The 19,597-nt window shown below is 36.3% G+C and overlaps 2 long non-coding RNA genes across 2 annotated transcripts; one reads left to right on the top strand and one right to left on the bottom strand.

The window, feature by feature from the left end:
• Positions 1 to 557: 557 nt before the first annotated feature.
• On the bottom strand, positions 558 to 3,265 carry LOC126970037 (uncharacterized). Its single transcript, XR_007730516.1, has 2 exons — positions 2,124 to 3,265; positions 558 to 1,159 (listed from the first exon to the last, which is right to left on the bottom strand). It is a non-coding gene; the product is annotated as an uncharacterized LOC126970037 (long non-coding RNA).
• A 13,847-nt stretch (positions 3,266 to 17,112) lies between these two features.
• LOC126970043 (uncharacterized) lies at positions 17,113 to 18,703 on the top strand. The gene is made up of 3 exons (XR_007730526.1): positions 17,113 to 17,356; positions 17,906 to 18,173; positions 18,257 to 18,703. It is a non-coding gene; the product is annotated as an uncharacterized LOC126970043 (long non-coding RNA).
• The last annotated feature ends 894 nt before the right edge of the window (positions 18,704 to 19,597 follow it).

Below are 19,597 nucleotides of genomic sequence, written 5' to 3'. Positions count from 1 at the left end.
TTATGTCTCAAGGTGACAAGCACAGTTGTAGAGCCGCTCAGAATTTTTGGGTTTTTTAATAATTCTGAGCGGCACTGCATTGAAATGGGCAGGGCGTATCAATTACCATCAGCTGAACGTCCTGCTCGTCTCGTCCCTTATTTACATAAAAAAAAGGCATTCTGAAATTATTCCCATCCATTTATCTGTGAACAACTAACACTCAGGGTTTGCGTTCAGAAGACCGTTAACTGTGATAAGGGTGCGGGTGATAGGTGATTGTGCATGCGCTATTGTGCGCCCCTACGGAACCGCTAGCATACCTGTATGCATACATGCCTATGGTTACAGAGATATTTGTTCGGAACAAAAAACCGACACAACTTATCACTTAACTCGGAGCATGGATCTTACCATGAAAAACATATTACATAACTTACATATTGGGAACCCAAAAACTGACAGATATTTCAGCCTACTAGATATTATTGAAACACTTCAATACAGCATCAAATCATATTGTTGAAATACATATTTTATAGTGTATTAATAATAGATATATTAATAAAACACAAAACTAAAGATTTGGACACCATTTTTATTAATTTTTGAATTAATTTGCTTGATAATACTAATTTATAAAATGTTATATGGTACTTACATAATTTTTTAACAGTTCTACTCACTCGCATCTCCTTTTTCCTGGTATTGGATTGAAAGGTAATGCCCCCATAGCTCAACTCAGTTACAGATATGCCATTTCAATCTGTTTTCGATCTATCTATGGTCAACTAGAATGTTCAAAAGGTTTACATAATGGATCTTCAATTCTAGCAGAATTTAATTTATGTAGAAACTCAGTTTGTAACTGCAAAGCTACATATAATGGAAGTCTTCGTAGCTGTGCAGCAATGTTCATGCCTATGAAATGAAATTCATCATCCTTTTCTTTTGCAGAGTCTATGATAGTTATGTTATCTAACCAGTTAGTGTTATTTGATGTCTGTAAATCACTTTGACAGCCTTTTGTCTTTGTCTTACTGGAGTTTGTATTATGTGCCCATGTTTCATTTTTAATTACAGGCTCATGATTATCTGGTTCATCATCTAGATCTAGATAAAGACTGCCAACTGAAGATGACATTGGTTTTTGTGTACTTTCATTTATTTCTTGTTTTTCCTGAAAAAAAAATGTAATGTATATAAATATTTTACATTTTTGACTATAATGCTTGATCATTAATAAGGCATTTATTTTCTCAAAATTGATTCTTTTACAATTTATTTTTGATGTCATTTCTAATACTACTACCACTTCAAAAAAAAATGGCACCATTATTGTTATGGTCATATAAATACCTAAGTAAGTTATTTGAACTCATTAGGTCTTCCCAAAGAAATGGAACAATTTTTAGACAGAAACAAAGGAACCTGTAAGGTTGGGTGCAGTAAAAGTGGGTGTGGTGTGTATGAAAGTGGCACCTCCCTACTGCCTGTGGTATCCTCTCTCATAGTGATTGACTCTATCGAGCCTTGTATAGGTATTTAGGCATTTCACATAGAAAAAATTAGTTGCATGATTTCATGCCTCATGCAACAGACAGTGTTTTGCTGGTTTATGTATTATTTTTTGTCATAGTGGTCCTTTTAAAATTTATATGGATATGGATGTAACTATGGTGTAAATGGCAGTGGTTATCAATGTTTTTTGTAACAACCCTTGCAAAATTTTGGCAATTAGATGTGAAAACAATGTTGTAAGTATTTAAAGACAGAACAAATGGTGGCTGAGCTCTATTATTTATCTTATTTGTAGATATTTTTACTCATATTATGTGTAGGTAAGAATGCCTGCTAGTAATAAGTTTAGATTGAGATCATTTACATGTGTTCACTTGAAGTGTTATTAACACTTCATAATAAACGTAATAAAAAAGGACATCATTCAGTCCATAAATTTAGTGTATCATAAGTAAAAGAAACACCACAGGGTATATGGCACAGAAGTCAGAACACTATTTACTCTAACGAGGTCTATAGTAACAAGGTAAACCCACGCTAACGTTATTGGCTAATTGCTTACGATTCAAATGCAAATATTAAATAAATAACTCATTACGACAAACTACAAAATGTGTACTTACGGGCTTCTTTGACACAAAAGTTGTGTAGGTTGCAAAGTATTTTAACTTTAGATGGGATTTGAGATTTGCAATGGTAGTTTTATAAGACAAGGACTTGTTGCACAGACAGCAAAGCGCTTTTTTATCCGTTCCAATTCTTTCAAAATACTGCCAAATAGGGGAAGAACGCTTTCGTTCCGTCATAATCAAAGAAAGGTTTTGTACGCTTTATTTATTCTATAATAAAATTAAATAACAATAAACCCAGTTCAACAACACAACACTTCTTTTTTTTAATTTCACTCCTTTTTGGAGACTGGCTCGCACATTCCATGCATCCGCCAGCTTCAAGTTTTCGTTCATTGATTCGCATTGGAAGTTTTCTTGCATGTTCTACTTCAAAGGGTTTTATTTATTTTAACGTAGGGAAATGAATCACGTTACAAAAATGTACAACACGAGGATTTTGACATTTCATTTGGTTAAGATAAATGTGGGTAAATAAATATATACAAAAAATAGATGAAAACTATTATTTTCAGATAAAATATATTAGGTACCTACTATACATTATTAACAATTTAGTATTGTTGCTATTAATATATTTAGATATATACGTTCCAATATGGAGAATCTCTGTTGATTCAGGTGGGTTTTTATAGAGGTTGGGAAAGGGACCCGGATGGATATAAAACTATCTAAAAAGGAAGTTCGGTCATACTTAGGGCAGGAAAAGAATAAGTGATCCAGATCCCAAAGTCATGTCCGCATTCACATTGTGGACTATCTATAATATGAAACCTTGCGAGATGGGCCGGACAAGTGGTGTGTCCAAGGCGCATTCTTATCAATATGGTGGTAATAATTTTATCAAGTTTAATGAGAGAGGTACATTTAAATTGGCTACTTTCTGCCCAGACTTTACCCCAAGAGTCCCTGGGACCAGGAAGAGCAGCTAAATCCTGAGTATATTTGACACCACACACCACAGCTTCATTTGCACGGCTCTATCGTTGCCTATTATGCCACAGTGTCTAGGTATCCAGAAAAAAGTGACTGAAAGAGCTTTTGTTGAACACTCGTAAAGTTTACTTTTTATATCTGCTATAATAGGAAAAAATATTTTGATTTGAAGGAAAATCTCAAAGAGCCTGTAATGCACTCCTAGGATCACTTAAAATCAAGTTACAATTATTAAGTTTACAAAGCAAAATATATTTTAATGCCTTGGCGATGCCAAGATATTCAGCAGTTAAAACTGTGTGTGTTAGATGGGCATTTTAGTTAGTTTTTGGACAATATTATATTGGGTATGATAAACTCCTATTCCTACAAAATCTTGTGGCTTGTGTTTTGATGCATTGGTATAAATATGATGCCATCCTGGCCAGTTTTCTTTGACGACAGAATTAAAATAATTATTGGCATTATATTTTAGAGACTGAGCGTTTGACGATTAATTAAAATAACTGCTTGACTGTGAGGAATATGTGGAAGATATTATTGGTTGTAGGTACAGCTACAGGAGTCCCCTTCAAGTTAAACGCACCTGCAACTTATGTGTCGGCCTGTCCTTGACATTGTGATAGGCTTCCCAGCCTATCACATTGACGTCCCCGTCAAGTTGTTCGTAGGGTCTGGTAACATGGTATTTTGGGTATTGGTGGTATGTTTTTCAGGTATGGTATCGGTAAGGTTTTTGGTAACTTGTACAGGTAAAGGTAATGAATATAGTGTATTGTTTTCTTCAGTTTCATTTAATAAATATGCAGGTTTTAAACGGTCGATCGATATGTTTGTTTGTCGACCTGGTAACTGAATGGCATAAACTTTACCGCTTCGTTTGATAACACGGTACGGAGTATGTACGTGAGTATGAAGGATCATATGGTGTTTGTAATGGTGGTTTTACTGAATCTATTGTAATAAACACATGACTGCATGTATGTAAGTCTTGATGAACAAATATGTGTTTGTTATTACGATGTGAAGTAGGTGAGTGTGGTTTATTAGCTGCGATATGGGTACGTAATTTATCAACGTAGGTATGATCCAATGAGGTAGATGATGTTTGTATGTTTATGTCGAAGAAATCACTTGGTAGACGAAGGTTATAGCCGTATGTTAGTTCGGCGGCGCTAACGCCTGTGTCCGATCGTAGAACTGCGCGCAGGCCTAATAATACGGTTGGTAGTTCATTGACCCATGCACAGGTGTTCGTTAACCTTGAACGAAGGGCTGTCTTCAAGCAACGATGAGCGTTCTACCTTTCCGTTACTCTTTGGGTTATAGCTAGTACTTCGTATCCGCTTAACTCCCATAGTTTTCATGAGGTTGGTAAACAGAGAGCTTTCGAATTGTCGACCTTGATCGCTTATTAGTGTCGCTGGGCATCCAAATCTTGAGATCCAGTGATTTTATATGATATCTGCAATTGTCTCGGCTGTAATATTGTCGCTAGGGATTGCCTCAGGCCAACCAGTATGTCTGTCGATCATTGTTATCAGATAACGATGTCCTTGAGCAGAGGTAGGTAGAGGTCCAACAATATCTATGTGTATATGCTGAAAACGATCGCTTGCGTCAAAACATTGAATTTTGCTGACTGTGTGGCGTTGTATTTTACTTTTCTGACAATTTGTACAAGTTTTACTTCACTTCCCGATGTCGATATTCATTGATGGCCAAAAGAATTTTTGAGATATTAATTTACGTGATGTTCGTATTCCTGGGTGAGTAATATTATGTACACTATTAAAAATTTGTTTGCGGAATTCTGTAGGTATGTAAGGACGTACATGACTTGTTGATGTTTCGCAATATAATTCAAGGTTCGTGTTAGGTACATTTATTTTCTTGAAGGTTAAGTTTGGTTGTTGAATGAGTTGTGTTATGCTGCTGTCTCGCTCTTGTGCGTTTGCCATCTCGCTGTAGTCGATCGTAGGTTACACTGTTATTGTTTCTATTCGACTTAATGCGTCGGCAATAATATTGTTTTTTCCACTGATGTGTCGAATATCGGTTGTGAATTCACTAATGAATAATAATTGGCGCGTTCGGCGTGGCGTTTCGCTTGCATTATGTGTTTTATTCATAGCGAATGTGAGGGGTTTGTGGTCTGTGAATATAATTAATTCACGTCCTTCAAACATCTTACGGAAATGTTTCACTGACTTATAGACGGCTGAGAGTTCTCTGTCATACGCTGAGTATTTCTTCTCCGCCTCTGAGAATTTCTTTGAAGTAACCGAGTGGTTGCCAATTATTTTCGATGTATTGTTGTAGGACTGCACCAGTAGGTGCAGTAGCTTTGTCAGACGCATCGCAGAATATTGCGATATATGCATCATGTGATGGGTGAGCGAGTAAGGTAGCTTTGGATATACTATTCTTGCATTCTTCGAATGATTGTGATGCTTCGTCGGTCCATTCAATTATTGTTTTATCACGTTTCTTGACATAGTGTAGGTAAGCGTTTAGCGGAGCTTGTATTGATGCAGCATTCGGTATGTGATCACGATAGAAATTTAACATGCCTAGAAATCGTCTTAAACCTTCTATAGTTTTCGGTTTTGAATATTCGGTAATGGTACCGTTTTTTGATACGATGTATCCAAGAAATTTGACTTTCGTTTGGCCTAAGTTGCACTTCGCGGGGTTGATAGTGATACCGTTTTCTTCCAATCTTCTAAGAACTGTTCTTAGGTGATCGCGATGCTCAGTCTCGTTTGCTGAGGCTATGAGCAAATCGTCGATGAATGGGAAAACGTAGTCTAATCCACGGAGCACTTCGTGAATAAATCGCTGAAATGTTTGTCCCGCATTCTTCAGACCAGGACACATGCGAGGAAATTCGAATAAACCCATTGGTGTGATGATAGCTGTCGTCTCTATGTCCTGTTCCCTGGTCTTCAATTGTTGGTAAGCGCGGTTGAGGTCGATTGTGGAGAATATTGTTTTGCCAGACAGATGATGGGTGAAGTCCTTTACTCTCGGCACTGGATAACGATCGGGTTTGGTTATGCTGTTCAATCGTCTATAATCACCGTATACCCGTATATCGCCATTCTTCTTAGGTACTTATGGAGTGGTGAAGACCATGGACTTTTACTCGGTCTGCAGAGTCCTTGTTGCATCATGTTTTCGAATTCTTTCTTCACTATTTCATAACGATGAGGTGGAATGGGACGAGCACGGCAATGTAATGGAGGTCCTTGTGTTTCAATATAATTTTCCACGTTAATTTTTGGCGATAATTGCATCGATGTTAATCTCGTGGTACCGGGGAATTCGGCGAGTATCGCGTGGTACGGGACCTGTATATCGATACTTCGTAGTGTGGGTGAGGTCGTTGACATTATTGGCGCGTTAATTTTAAGACTTGTGACGGCATCAATTAATCTTCGATTTTTTAATTCTACGATAAGTTGATGGTGGTTGAGAAAATCGGCACCTAATATTGGTTTCGTGACATCAGCTACAATAAACTTCCACTTGTATGGTCGACGGAGGTTGAGATCGAGTTCTAATGTTTTCTCACCATAAGTCGATATTGTTGTGTTGTTTGCAGCGTACTATTTAAATGGTAGAGGCGTTGCTTTCAGGCCTAGTTTTCTTGGTTGGACGGATATATTAGCACCGGTATCTACTAAGAATCTTTGTTTTCTTGTCTGTGACAAAAAGCCGGTATGAAGTGTGAAGGACGCCGGGTTACGCCGCAGCTAACGTCCGTTCTAGTTTCCCGATGGCTCTTTCTTGAAGCTGCAGGGCGTAGTAAAACGTCGTGCTTCACTACCAAATCGGCGATGGTAAATTAAAGTGTTGGTGAGCTATTGAGTGTGCGGGAACGGTGTTGTGACGAAGTTCTATTGCGAGATGACAAGCGAAATCGGTGGCGATGATAGTGTTGAGATGGCCTTGACTTGAGTTCGGCGACTTCTTGTGATAGCTTTCGTATCTCGTTAATAAGGAATTATGTGTGATCTACCTGATTTGACGTCGATGATTCTGGACCTGATGCTGGTGGCTCGCTGGAGACGGCTGCTACCTCCTGGATTTGCTCCATCATCGTGTCAGCAAGCAACGCTAGTTCCTCCAGCGTAGACTTCGCGCTGAATGACTCGCTGACGGCGAGCACAGAGCGGACGTGGGCTGGCAGCAGCTTACTCCACATCATGCGGAGGGTGGAGTCGGTAACCTTATCCCTTGCAAGGTTACGCATGCGTCGCTGTAGCTGTGAAGGCTTCTGGTCTCCAAGCTCCATCTCGGCGAGTAGCTTCTGGAACTTGCGGCTGTCGGATTCTTCATACTCCGATATGAGACGTTCCTTGATTGCTGAATATTGTTTGTCTCTCGGTATGTTAAATAGGATGTTGGAGATTTGTTCGATGTCAGCCTTTTCTAATTGGACGAGCACCATCTGTGTCAGCTGGGCTTGACTCCTCTTGAGATCATCGGTGGCGCTTCAAAGCTGTGATACCACAATCGCGGATTTTCCCGAGTGGTATGCGCATCGACAGTGAAATGCTGGAGATTTCTGTCGCGGTTGGCGCTGGGAGTGGCTGAGCCTGGTTTGTGTCTTCCATTTCTTCGTCGGGTTGATATTCCTCGAGCAGAGATTCGTCGAACAGGAATTCGTCGTTTCGGCGAGCTGGTGAAGCTGTTCTTCGATGTGTAGCGGGGCAGAGGTTCGGTGTATTCTGTTCTGGCTTCCTTCCGTCGGCGTTCTTGTTCGGGTTCCTTCCGTCGGTGTTCTTGTTCGGGTTCCTTCCGTAGGTGTTCTTGTTCCTTCCGTCGGTGTTCTTGTTCGGGGTCACCACTTTAGAGACTGAGCGTTTGACGATTAAATAAAACAGCTGCTTGACTGTGAGGAATATGTGGAAGATATTATTGGTTGTAGGTACAGCTACAATATGTTTCGGTACACCCTACTTGTAATGCATTAAAAGGATTAGATGTCATGGCTCCAGTTATTATTCTTATAGCTTTTGATTGGATAAAATCTAGTTTTTTGAGACCTGCAAAATAACAGGGCTCTAATAAGAAGGTTCCGTAATCAAGGATACTCCGTACCGTAGCATTGTAAAGTGGCTTCAGGGGAAACAATGTGAACCCTACCAAACACCAAGAGAGGCATCTCATTAAGGTTGGAGAGAAACTCGAGAGGGTTGAGCGGTTCAGATATCTCGGTCACATTGTGACTGTGTACCTCAAGGACGACGAAGATATTGAACGGGAGAGACGTTCTTTGTCTGTTAGGTGTAATATGCTGTCGCGTCGCTTTGCTAAGTGTACTGACCCAGTGAAGGTGACGCTGTTTAGAGCTTATATACTTATCAACTTTGGGCGAAGTACACCAGGTGTGCCATCAACAACATCCATCCGGGTGCAATACAATGATGCGTATCGTATCCTGATGGGGGCCATGATCGCCGAGTACCGGATTTCTTTGCGATCATGAGATGGCGTATCGCAACATTCTGGAGCCGATTGTGAGATACCAATTAAATAAATCCATTAGAGGATGCACCTAAATATTATGGCCTTTAGTTACTTAAAAACAAGCTGCTTGACTCTACACTGAGATCATGTTCTTCAGCATATTGGCAATCTTTTCATAAATAATGCCCTGCCTTGTTGCCCTTGTGTGTACACTAGTTCCTATACAATATTGGTATGGACATATCTGACATGCGAAACTTAAATTGTATCCAGTTATTCCCATCAAGCTTACTTATATTTGTATTTTACTTAGCTCCATGCTTAGTTTCCAACATTATATTATTCTAGCATATGAAGGGCCCATAACCACTTACGAGTAGATTCGTCTCGATTTTATTTTATACAGAAAACTACATCTCAGGTACATTTTTATTTTTCCTTATTACTAGACATTTCAAAAGACAAGTTAATTTAATTTCATGGTGGCACATTATATCTCTAACCTAAAAGTATGCATATCTTCTGAGGTTACCTGCATTAACTTTAACAAGTTACAATTTTCCTTTTGTTTTCATAATGTTTTTTTCTACTGAGTTACATTGGCCATGCGGCTCTAATATCTTTTACATTAAAATGTCATCACGCAAATTCAGTAAGCATAGAAATAGAACTAAAAATCAATGCAATGAGATCAGATTAATACTAGCTTTAAAAAAAGTACAGTGCTCCTCAAGAACACATAACGATTTTCTATGTTTTCTGATTGCCACTTGTCGTGAGACACCATTAAAAAAGGGGTATTTTCAATTTAAATAATTAATTATTTCTATATAAATATATGCACTCAACATATATAAAAGCAGTAAAATAATAAGTCGATTTCATTTTTATTCATACAAAAACATAATTTCAGGTAAGCATGTGTAAAAAAAATTAATTAAAGGAGTAAAACAGCCACAGGACAAAAAGTCAAGGTACAAAAAAATATAAAAACGCCCGTATAACAATTCAGAATACTTACATATATATAGGTACTCTATTCAATATCTTTTATGCATAAAAATCAACACATTGATTGCAGTAATATACCTCTAGATTGCAGTACAAGTTAAAATATGTGTATCATAGAGAATTTTAATAAAAAATAATTTTAATCCAGTACCTACTACGCGTATTAGGCTAGTGGATAAAAATATGAAAGCAGTTTAACAAATTATGAACTCATTAAAAAAGGCGGTCTGCTATTCACATTATCGGGTAAGTGCATTATGATAGATGCATTTTAAAACCAAAAATTTACATGCCCAGAACAAATCGGCCAACCACATCGCGTTATGTGGGCAATACCAAAATATCTAATTATGATATTAACTATTAGGTTCTTGTATGTCCATGCAATCACAAATTATGAAAATCAATCCAGGGGGATTGGATGGACAAGGGCAGACTACCATGAGGGCGGGCGTATCTACTGAATAAGTACCTACCATATGCGTTCACACATAACCGGTACCGAAATAAACGCGTTAGCACCAACGTCAACTCAGACGCACACATTCTAAGTACGATGGGACAAATGCCTTCCGGCCCGCTCGACTTCTTCGCGTCCAACGAAACGGTGCTCGCCGAAGAGTTTTCAGTCAGAACTGTACTTCAGGCACCACGGGGTGGTCGGCGTTGTCAGAGTTGGAGGCAGAAGATCTTGGATCAGCTTTCGACAACGCCCAGAACTTCCGTATTCCAGTTTATTAATAAATAAACAAATTCACTTGAAGATTTAAAAAAATATTAGTGAGCAACATAAAAAAAAATGGCGTGCGTACAAAGTACACATGTCAGAATTGAAACTTATTTGGAAAAATAATTTTTAAATCTCGTTTAAATCAATTATTTGAATCTGTTCCCTAAACCAAATGTTTTTTATCAATATTAGAAATTAATAGATATTCTATTTACTCGCGGCCACGCGCTAAACCTACACGATACAACGCTAGGAGGGAAGATGTTCTACTTACTCGCGGCCGTGCACTAAACCTGCACGATACAACGCTAGTAGGGAAGCCCGAGAGTAAGAAATACTCTTCCTCAATCGCTCTGGCCCTTGAACAAAAACCTCCACCTTTTCGTGACGCTCTATTGCGTTTCATTCGTAAAAATCTTAACTTCATTTGCCTAAAGAAGTTTCTCTTCAAAAATTTAATACAATTTAAAAAAATTACGGTAAAAAAATTGTTTTGTTAGTTTTTCGCAACACTCAGTTACTTTCGTAAATCTGATTTAGCCTCAAGTATCGCCAAAAGAAGTTTTACTACAAAAATTTAATTAAATAATTTATCAGTGAGTCTCACGTGTTTGTTGTCAAGAATAAGAAATAAATATACGAAAGTCGTAACTCTTGACTAGTCTCGTATAGATTCGGAGATCGTATATGGCACTAGTATCTACTTGTCCAGTGTCCTAGGAACCCAAAAGCTGCATATATGCTTGAAACACTTCCACATAGTGATAGTGTATTAAGATATAGCACAAAATCTTACTGTTGTAAAAATACATAATATATGAAGAAAACACAAATGGGTTAAAACTTAGTATCCCGTAGCACGAATTGAGTAAAAAAAATATTGTAATTCATAGTCTAGATAATATGTCCTTCGTATAATGCTACCACTCTAATTACACACACTTGCATATCATTTCCTTGGTATTGGGTTGAAAGGAAATGCCCCCACAGATTTCATGAGTGTTGCCATTTCGTATTTGGGAATAATGCTATATTTTTATGACTAATATGCTAATAAGTGCTTGACACTTTAAATGCTAAAAAAATTGTTGTTTTAAATGATTTATAAATATAAGCAGGTAGTGCAATTAAAAATACAGTGGTATATTAAGCAAATTTTATCATTTGTAAAGTAAACAAAATAATATTAATAATTGTATTTTTTTTATTGATCATCTTGTGCTTGTGTTTGTACTTTGTGTCTTGTGATGGGGTATCTTCGAAATCAATAGTTACTAGTGATTACTTGTGATGCTCACAAGCGACTCTTAAGCAATGATCTGTTTTAATACATCATCCAGATAAATTAAGAAATCACAACATTTTCCCGATCTTTTAGGGCCTTAACTGATGTGAAGAATAGAGTTCAGTGTATGTAACGGGTGATTTTTTAAGAGGTATAGGATTTGATTTTCAAAGAAAACACAAAAAATTTGAAAAATTTGATTTAATCTTTATTGGAATCGATAGAACAATCAATATAATTTAATGTTTGAAGATGATTTCATGCAAATGCTGGCCGCGGCTCCGGTTTAGATGGCCCATTCGCAAGGCCCAACTTCGGCACACTCTCTCCAACATATCAGCCGGTATATCACGAATAAATGCTTCAATATTGGCTCCCAGTGCGTCAATCGTTGCTGGTTTATCTCTGTAGACATGAGCCTTAACATGGCCCCACAAGAAATAGTCCAAAGGCGTTAGATCACACGATCTAGGCGGCCAATTGACGGGCCCAAAACGTGAGAAAAACTGTTCACCGAAGGCGGCTCTCAATTGAGCCATTGTTTCGCGTGCCGTGTGGCATGTGGCACCGTCTTGTTGAAACCACATGTCAGGCATGTCCAATTCTTCCATTTTGGGCAAAAAAAATCGCCAATCATCAGACGGTAGCGCTCACCATTCACAGTAACGTTTCGGCCATTGTCGTCTTGGAAAAAGTACGGCCCTGGTCTTCACTCCAGATGCGGCAATTATGCTTATTGACATATCCATTCAACCAGAAATGAGCTTTGTCACTGAACACAATTTTTCGATAAAAAAGTGGATCTTCCTTCAACTTTGCCAATGCCCATTCACCAAATGTTAGACGTTGTGGGAGGTCGTGTGGCTTCAATTCTTGCACCAGCTGTATCTTGTAAGGTTTTACACCCAAATCCTTTCGCAAAATTTTCCACGTAGTGGAGTAACAGAGGCGGCGAATCGACATTTCACGGTCATCACTAACACTGGCGGATACAGCCGCAATATTTTCTTTGGTCCTCACTCTACGTATGCGTGTTCGTGGTTTAATGTCCAATAATGTAAACTGGGTTCGAAATTTAGTCACAAGCTTCCGAATAGCTGCCTCAGTAGGCCAACCAAAATGCCCATAAATTGGAAGAAGTGCCTGATGCACTCTCTTAACCGAGCATGCATTTTGATAGTAAAATTCAATAATTTGCAAGTTTGTTCGTAAGTCGATTCATGGTTAAATTATAGACCAAACTGAACAAGTTTGACAATGACACAAGACACGATTCACTCATGATCTGTCAAAAACAGTGTTGCCAAAAAGATACCAGCAAAAAAATCACCAGTTAGTAACATTCAATTTTGACTACATTCATTTAGTTGAATACTCATTCTACATACCTACACTCTTAACACTGATAGCATTAGAGTGCCGACCAAAATTTGACATTCGGCGAAGGCCAAATTTTTTATGCCAACATGGCAAAACTGGATTTCAGCAACAGATATGCCATTTCAATCTGTTTTGGTCATGGTGAACTAGAATGTTCAAAAGGTTTTCATAATGGATCTTGAATTCTAGCAGAATTTAATTTATGTAGAAACTCAGTTTGTAACTGCAACGCTACATGTAATGGAAGACTTCGTAGCTGTGCCGCAATGTTCATGCCTATGAAATGAAATTCATCATCCTTTTCTTTTGCAGAGTCTATGATAGTTATGTTATCTAACCAGTTAGTATTATTTGATGTTTGTAAATTACTTTGACAGCCTTTTATCTTTGTCTTACTGGAGTTTGTATTATGTGCCTTTGTTCCTTCTTTAATTACAGACTCATGATTATCTGGTTCATCATCTAGATCTAGATAGAGAGTGCCAACTGATGATGACATTGCTTTTTGTGTACTTTCTTTTATTGCTTGATTTTTCTGAAAAAAAAATATGTAGAATTTATATTTAATTAGGTTCTTAGGCTTTTATAGGTAACAAAAAAGAAACCTGTAAGGTTTTTTCTACAAATATGACAAGACCGATTTTCCTGGGTTATGCCAAAAATTATATTTAATAGAGTGAGTCTACCATACTGCTAGGTGGAGCAACAACAGTGTGAAGTATGTAGGAAATTGACACCTCCCTACTACCTGTGGCATCCTCTCTCATAGTGATTCACTGTACAGAGACTATCATGTCACAACAATGTTTTGCTGGTTAGTGCATCTCTTTTTATCACATTCATTCATTTTTAATTTAAATATGGTTCTACCTATGCTGTAAATGGCAGTGCCCCAAAATCATTTAAAATATTTTGTAACAACCCTTGCAAATACATGCATTAATATGTAGCTCATTTGAGTAATAGTGTTCTGTGATATGTTGTCATGAAACTTCATGATAAACAAGGTGTACTACATAATACAGCACATTTTATGTAAACGAAAAAATACAAGGTAGTAAATCCGATTTTCATGAAACAGGTTGTTTTGTTTGTTTGCTTGCATTTGTATCTGATAAGGTAACCCTACATCCAACGATTAAACTTTAATTGTTTACGAATTAAATGCTAATATTAAATAAATAACTCATTAGTACAAACTACAAAATGTGTACTTACGGACACTTTTGACACCAAATTAGAGTAAGTTTCAAAATGTTTTATCTTTAGGTGGGCTTTTAGATTTGAGGTGGTACTTCTATAAGACAAGGTCTTGTTACACAGACAGCAAAGCGCTTCTCCATTCGATCCAAATCTTTCAAAATACTCCCAAATAACGGCATGACGCTTTCGTTCCGACATAATTAAAGGAAAAGGTTTTGTACACTAGGTATAAAACAAGCTATTTGATCACTGAACAATTTAACTTTCCCACACAATATTCCTACTCTACTACTCCCTTTAACTTATCTAACAAAATACAAAATTTATTATCATAAAACCATCGGATAATCCGAAAGGACGTAGTGTTTAAATTCTCTTTGAATCTGAACAAATCTGAATGTGTAATTCATTGCATCCTCAGAAGACATTGCTTTTTTTTTTTTTTTTTTTATATTAATTCGTTCTTTCGAACAGGCTATAGCCAGGGGCCTTACTGCCTTGTCGTTAGTATTTTCATTTCTTTGGTATTTATTATTTTCACTATTTTGTTTTACAAAAAGTCCAATCCAGTTTTCTCATTTCATCTTACATTATTTCCATTTTCCTTTTCCAATTATGTATATTCGATAGCGAATATTTATAGTAGTTTCTTTCATCAAATCCAATCCAGTCTTAAAGTCATCAGTTATTTTACCATTTCCGTTAATGTATAATTCTCTAAAGAATATTTTCCATATTTTCCTTTTAGTAAGTCCAAATCCAGTAATATAGTCTCTAATAATTTTCCCCTTTTCTTAAAGTCAAATCCAGTGTAATTTGCATAACTTTTTAGAATAATACCTACCTATTTACATTATCTGTTCAGTTCGCGAATTGCGCTATGCTATTACTAGTTGTATATGTACAAGTTATAACGTATTTACATAATTATAAACAAATTTACAACGTATGTATCTACAAATTACAATGTATTTACAGTACTACATACAAATTTATACAAGGACATATAAGTTGATGTGTCCTTTAATAGATCTATTACTGAGAGCGGGATTATATTGGGTGCACCATATATTTCCAGTAGCTCATCCATCAGCACAAGGCGCTGTATGCCAAAGGACGAACAATCAAAAAAGATGTGATCCAGAGACTGATCTTGTTGCTTATTACAATGGTCACAAAAAGGAGAGGAGACAATTTTTTTGCGATGAAGATGAAAATTCAATCGATAGTGACCAATACGCATTCGTGTTATTGTAGTATAGAACTTTCTGTGAGCGTTATTTTTAAACTTACAAAACCAGGGTGTGCTATTAACGGGATTATCTAACAAAGTATACGAATGAGCCTTATTTTCAACTTCTGTACAATTGTACCAATATCTTCCCCAAAGAAGAGTCATACGCTGTTTTAGATTACTTATTATATCTGTATATGGTATGTTAATGTCTAGATCTTTGCAATCAAGATATAGGGATAGATCGGATATATTAATGATAGTTCTAGCTAGAAAATCAGCGCTTTCGTTTCCTGCTACTCCTATATGGGACGGGACCCAAACGAAATCCACTTTAATATCGATTAAACATAGTTCGAACCACAATTCCTTTATAGCAAAAATGATGTAATTGTTAGCACTCATTTTGTTATTTGACAAACTTTTTAACACACTCATACTATCACTAACTATTACCCACTTCTTATTAAGTTGATTTTGTTTCTTAATATGCTTTAAAGCAAAAAGAATAGCGACGGCTTCAGCAGTAAAAATACTGGCATATCTATTAATCTTAAAGCCAATACCCTTCCTAATTTCAGGAAGGTAGATTGCAAAAGAAACGTTATTATTGTTTTTTGCGCCATCCGTATAAACAAATTTACAATTAGACCATTCTGACAATAATACATGAACCTCCTCTTTTGAAGTTAAATTTGGATCTATTACAACATTAATTGCAGAATATTTACATCGAAAAGAACCTGCATGGCAGGGAAGTATATCATTATTCCGATGAATATTTAAATCTTGTAGAAATTTAAAAAATGAAGAAAAATCTTGCAAGATAAACAACTGTCTCTGAAATGAAGACGATTGATAAGCAATAAGATTCTTAAGAAGATTGTTCGTCGGCAAGCTATAGAGCTTTAAAATAAATCTTTCTTTAAGATAACTAAATCTAATACACAAAGGAGGAAGGTTGGCCTCGATTTGCATAGCAGCTATTGGGCTAGTTTTAAGTGCACCCAATATTGTACGCATACATTTATTTTGTATTTTATCCAGACTATTAACAATTTTGCTGTCTGCGGCGAAACAATGAAAGCCATATTCAAAATGACTACGAATAAGCGATTTATACAAAATTAACAATATTTTAGGGTCCGCTCCCCACGACGTTGCACACAAGGATTTTAATACATTATAAGCTTTATTCGCTTTAATTATAACACTATCTGTATATTTTTTCCAAGAAAGTTTTGGAGTAAATGTTACACCTAGAAATTTTATGTCACATGAAATAGGCAGTGGAATGCCATTGTATAAAATGGGAGGCAATATGGTGCGTTTTCGACCAATCACAAAGACTTTTGATTTGGTTGGATTTACATTTAAATTAAGATAAGAAAAGTATTGATATAAATTTACAAGTGCTTTATTAATAGTAGCGGCTAAATTAATCAGATCAACTCCCGATACATAGACGACTAAGTCATCTGCATACTGTAGGTTTACTATATTTGGCCCCAAAATAAGGTTCAATCGTCTTATGTACATAATAAAAATTAAAGGAGACAATATTCCCCCCTGACAAACACCTAGAGAAGAAAGTCGTGGTCCATACAAATGTTTATTAAATTTTACATATACTTTTCTGTCAGTCAAAAAGGATTGCATCCAATTTATTATTTTACCTGGTATCCCTAACATTGATAACTCGTCACAAAGCACGGCAATATTTACACTATTGAAGGCACCTGAGATGTCAAAAAATACAGACAAAAGATATTGATTACTTGCTAAACATTGATGCGCATCAAGCTGTAACTGCGCTATACTCTCCCTAGAAGACCGACCTTTGCGAAAACCAAACTGATTATTAGGCAAAAGACAATTTTGTTCTATAAAGAACTCGAGACGTTGTTTTAGAAGCTGCTCAAATATCTTCCCAACACAAGACGTGAGAGCTATAGGTCTATAAGAGTCAGGTAACATTTTATTTTTGTCTGGCTTTAAAACTGGGATTAAACAGTCTGTTTTCCATTCTGCAGGAATAGTATTCTCCTTCCATAGGCGATTAAGATTATTTAAAAAGATGTTGAGACTGTGGCAATTAAGTTTTTTGAGTAAAATATATGGAATGGTATCAAGACCGAAAGATGTATCTCTTCTAGTAAATAAAGCGGAGTTTAGTTCTTGTAAAGAAAAAGGCTCTATCAAATATTTATTACTATCATTAACAACATTTACATAGTTAGTTAACTCATTTGATACAAAGTCAGAAGTATACTTTTGTAGAAAATCTGGAATCCAACTATCATTCAACACACTGTCAGGAATGTAAGTTTTGTTAAATTTGCGCATGTATTTCCAAATTGAAGACAAAGGAGTACAACGATTAAATGAATTGCACAAGCCTATCCAGCTATTTCTTCTTTCACTTTTTAAGATAAGTTTTTTTAAAGCCCGCAATCTCTTAAACTCCACATAATTTTCATCAGTGGAGTTGTTTTTAAAATTAATGTAACCATTTTTAGCATTTAAAACTGCTTCTGTACACCTCTGATTCCACCAAGGCGACCAAGGATATTTAAAAGATTTTTGTGAACAAGAACTAGTAGCATTATTACTATTAGAACTTTTGGAAAACAGACAGCTAGGGATTGACTGCTTGGCAGCAGAAAGTAAAATATTACAAAAGGAATTAAAAGCATCTATTGAAGATAAAGTGTCAAATTTAATATCATCCAAATAAGAAACAACTAAGTTACTATACATATTCCAATTCACCTGCTTATAATTAGGGTGAGTGGGCAAATGTAGATTATTACATAATGTGTTTTGCAAACTAATACTATCACTACTTACTGCCATTTTTATTATTACAGGGAGATGATAACTACTGCCCAGAGGACTGTCAATAACTGACCAGTCACATAAAAGAGCCAAAGATGGAGTTACCAAAGTCAAGTCAAGAGCATTAGGACGCCAAGATGGAGATCCTATTGTGGTAGCTTGACCATTATTCAGAATAACAAGACCATTCTCATCTATAACCTCTAAAACATCTTTACCTCGAGGCAATGTATCAACACATCCCCACAACATGTGATGAGCATTGAAATCACCTGCAAATATCATTGGCTCTGGAATGGACTTAATTAAACTGTTTAAATTGTTTTTATTAAATGGAGGATTTGAATTGGAAGGACTGTAAAAACTCACAATACTCAGTTCTTTGTTATTAATTTTAATTTTAATGCAAACATTTTGTAGAGCACTATCATAATATGTATTTATGTTAGAAAATGTGATATTATTATGAATAAAAATTGCTACACCATTGTGTTTATTACCACAATCATTCCTTATTGTGTTATAGCCTTTTATTAAAAAATACTGATGTGGTTTTAACCAAGTTTCCGAAATTATAGCAATATGGATATGATTTTCATATAAAAACCTTGTAAAAATAAGCCTATTACTAATAATACTTTGAGCGTTCCACTGCACTATATTCAATGTATCCATAGTAACAATTAACTAGGTGTCTTTTTTCTAAAAGTGTTATTCAGAATTTCCTTAATACTATTTGAATTTATAGTTAACTTATCTTTATTTGTACAAATTTGTAAAACTGCTTCAACCAAGAGGTTCATAAATTTGTCAGATTTTATAAGATTGCTCAGGTGTGTGTCAATATACTTTGAGTTTAATTGAGGGAAAGCAGATTCATTGAAGAGATCTGAGTATCTAACACTACGGGACTTCACTTTGTTTTCTTCAATTTTTTGTTTTTTCAGAGGACAGGTAGATGAGATAGCTATGTGATCTCCACCACAGTTGGCACATTTTGTTAAAGTTTTTGGACACATTTTAAAATTGTGATTGTCAGAACATATGGAACAAACTTCATTGTTTCTACAAAATTTAGCAATATGGCCAAATTTCATACAGCGTAGACACTGTTTAATAGGGGGTACATATACATTAACCTCATGCCTCCAGTGATCAAGTGTTACATACTCAGGTAACAACGTTGATGCAAATGTGACTGCAACAGTTTGCGTTGGAACAAAGGAGACAACACCCTGTGGGTCCTTTACTCGCCGCATGAACCTTCTCACAGCAATAACTTTTTTACTCGATGCAATTAATTGATGAATTTTTTTGTTGGAGTAATCAGTGGGAACAGAAGTAAGAACTCCAGTGACCTCCGTTTCAGAAGC

The sequence above is a fragment of the Leptidea sinapis genome, chromosome 19 (assembly GCF_905404315.1).
Source record: "Leptidea sinapis chromosome 19, ilLepSina1.1, whole genome shotgun sequence".
Classification (NCBI taxonomy): domain Eukaryota; kingdom Metazoa; phylum Arthropoda; class Insecta; order Lepidoptera; family Pieridae; genus Leptidea; species Leptidea sinapis.
Note: the sequence above shows the minus strand (reverse complement) of the source record. Positions and strands in the feature narration are given on the sequence as shown.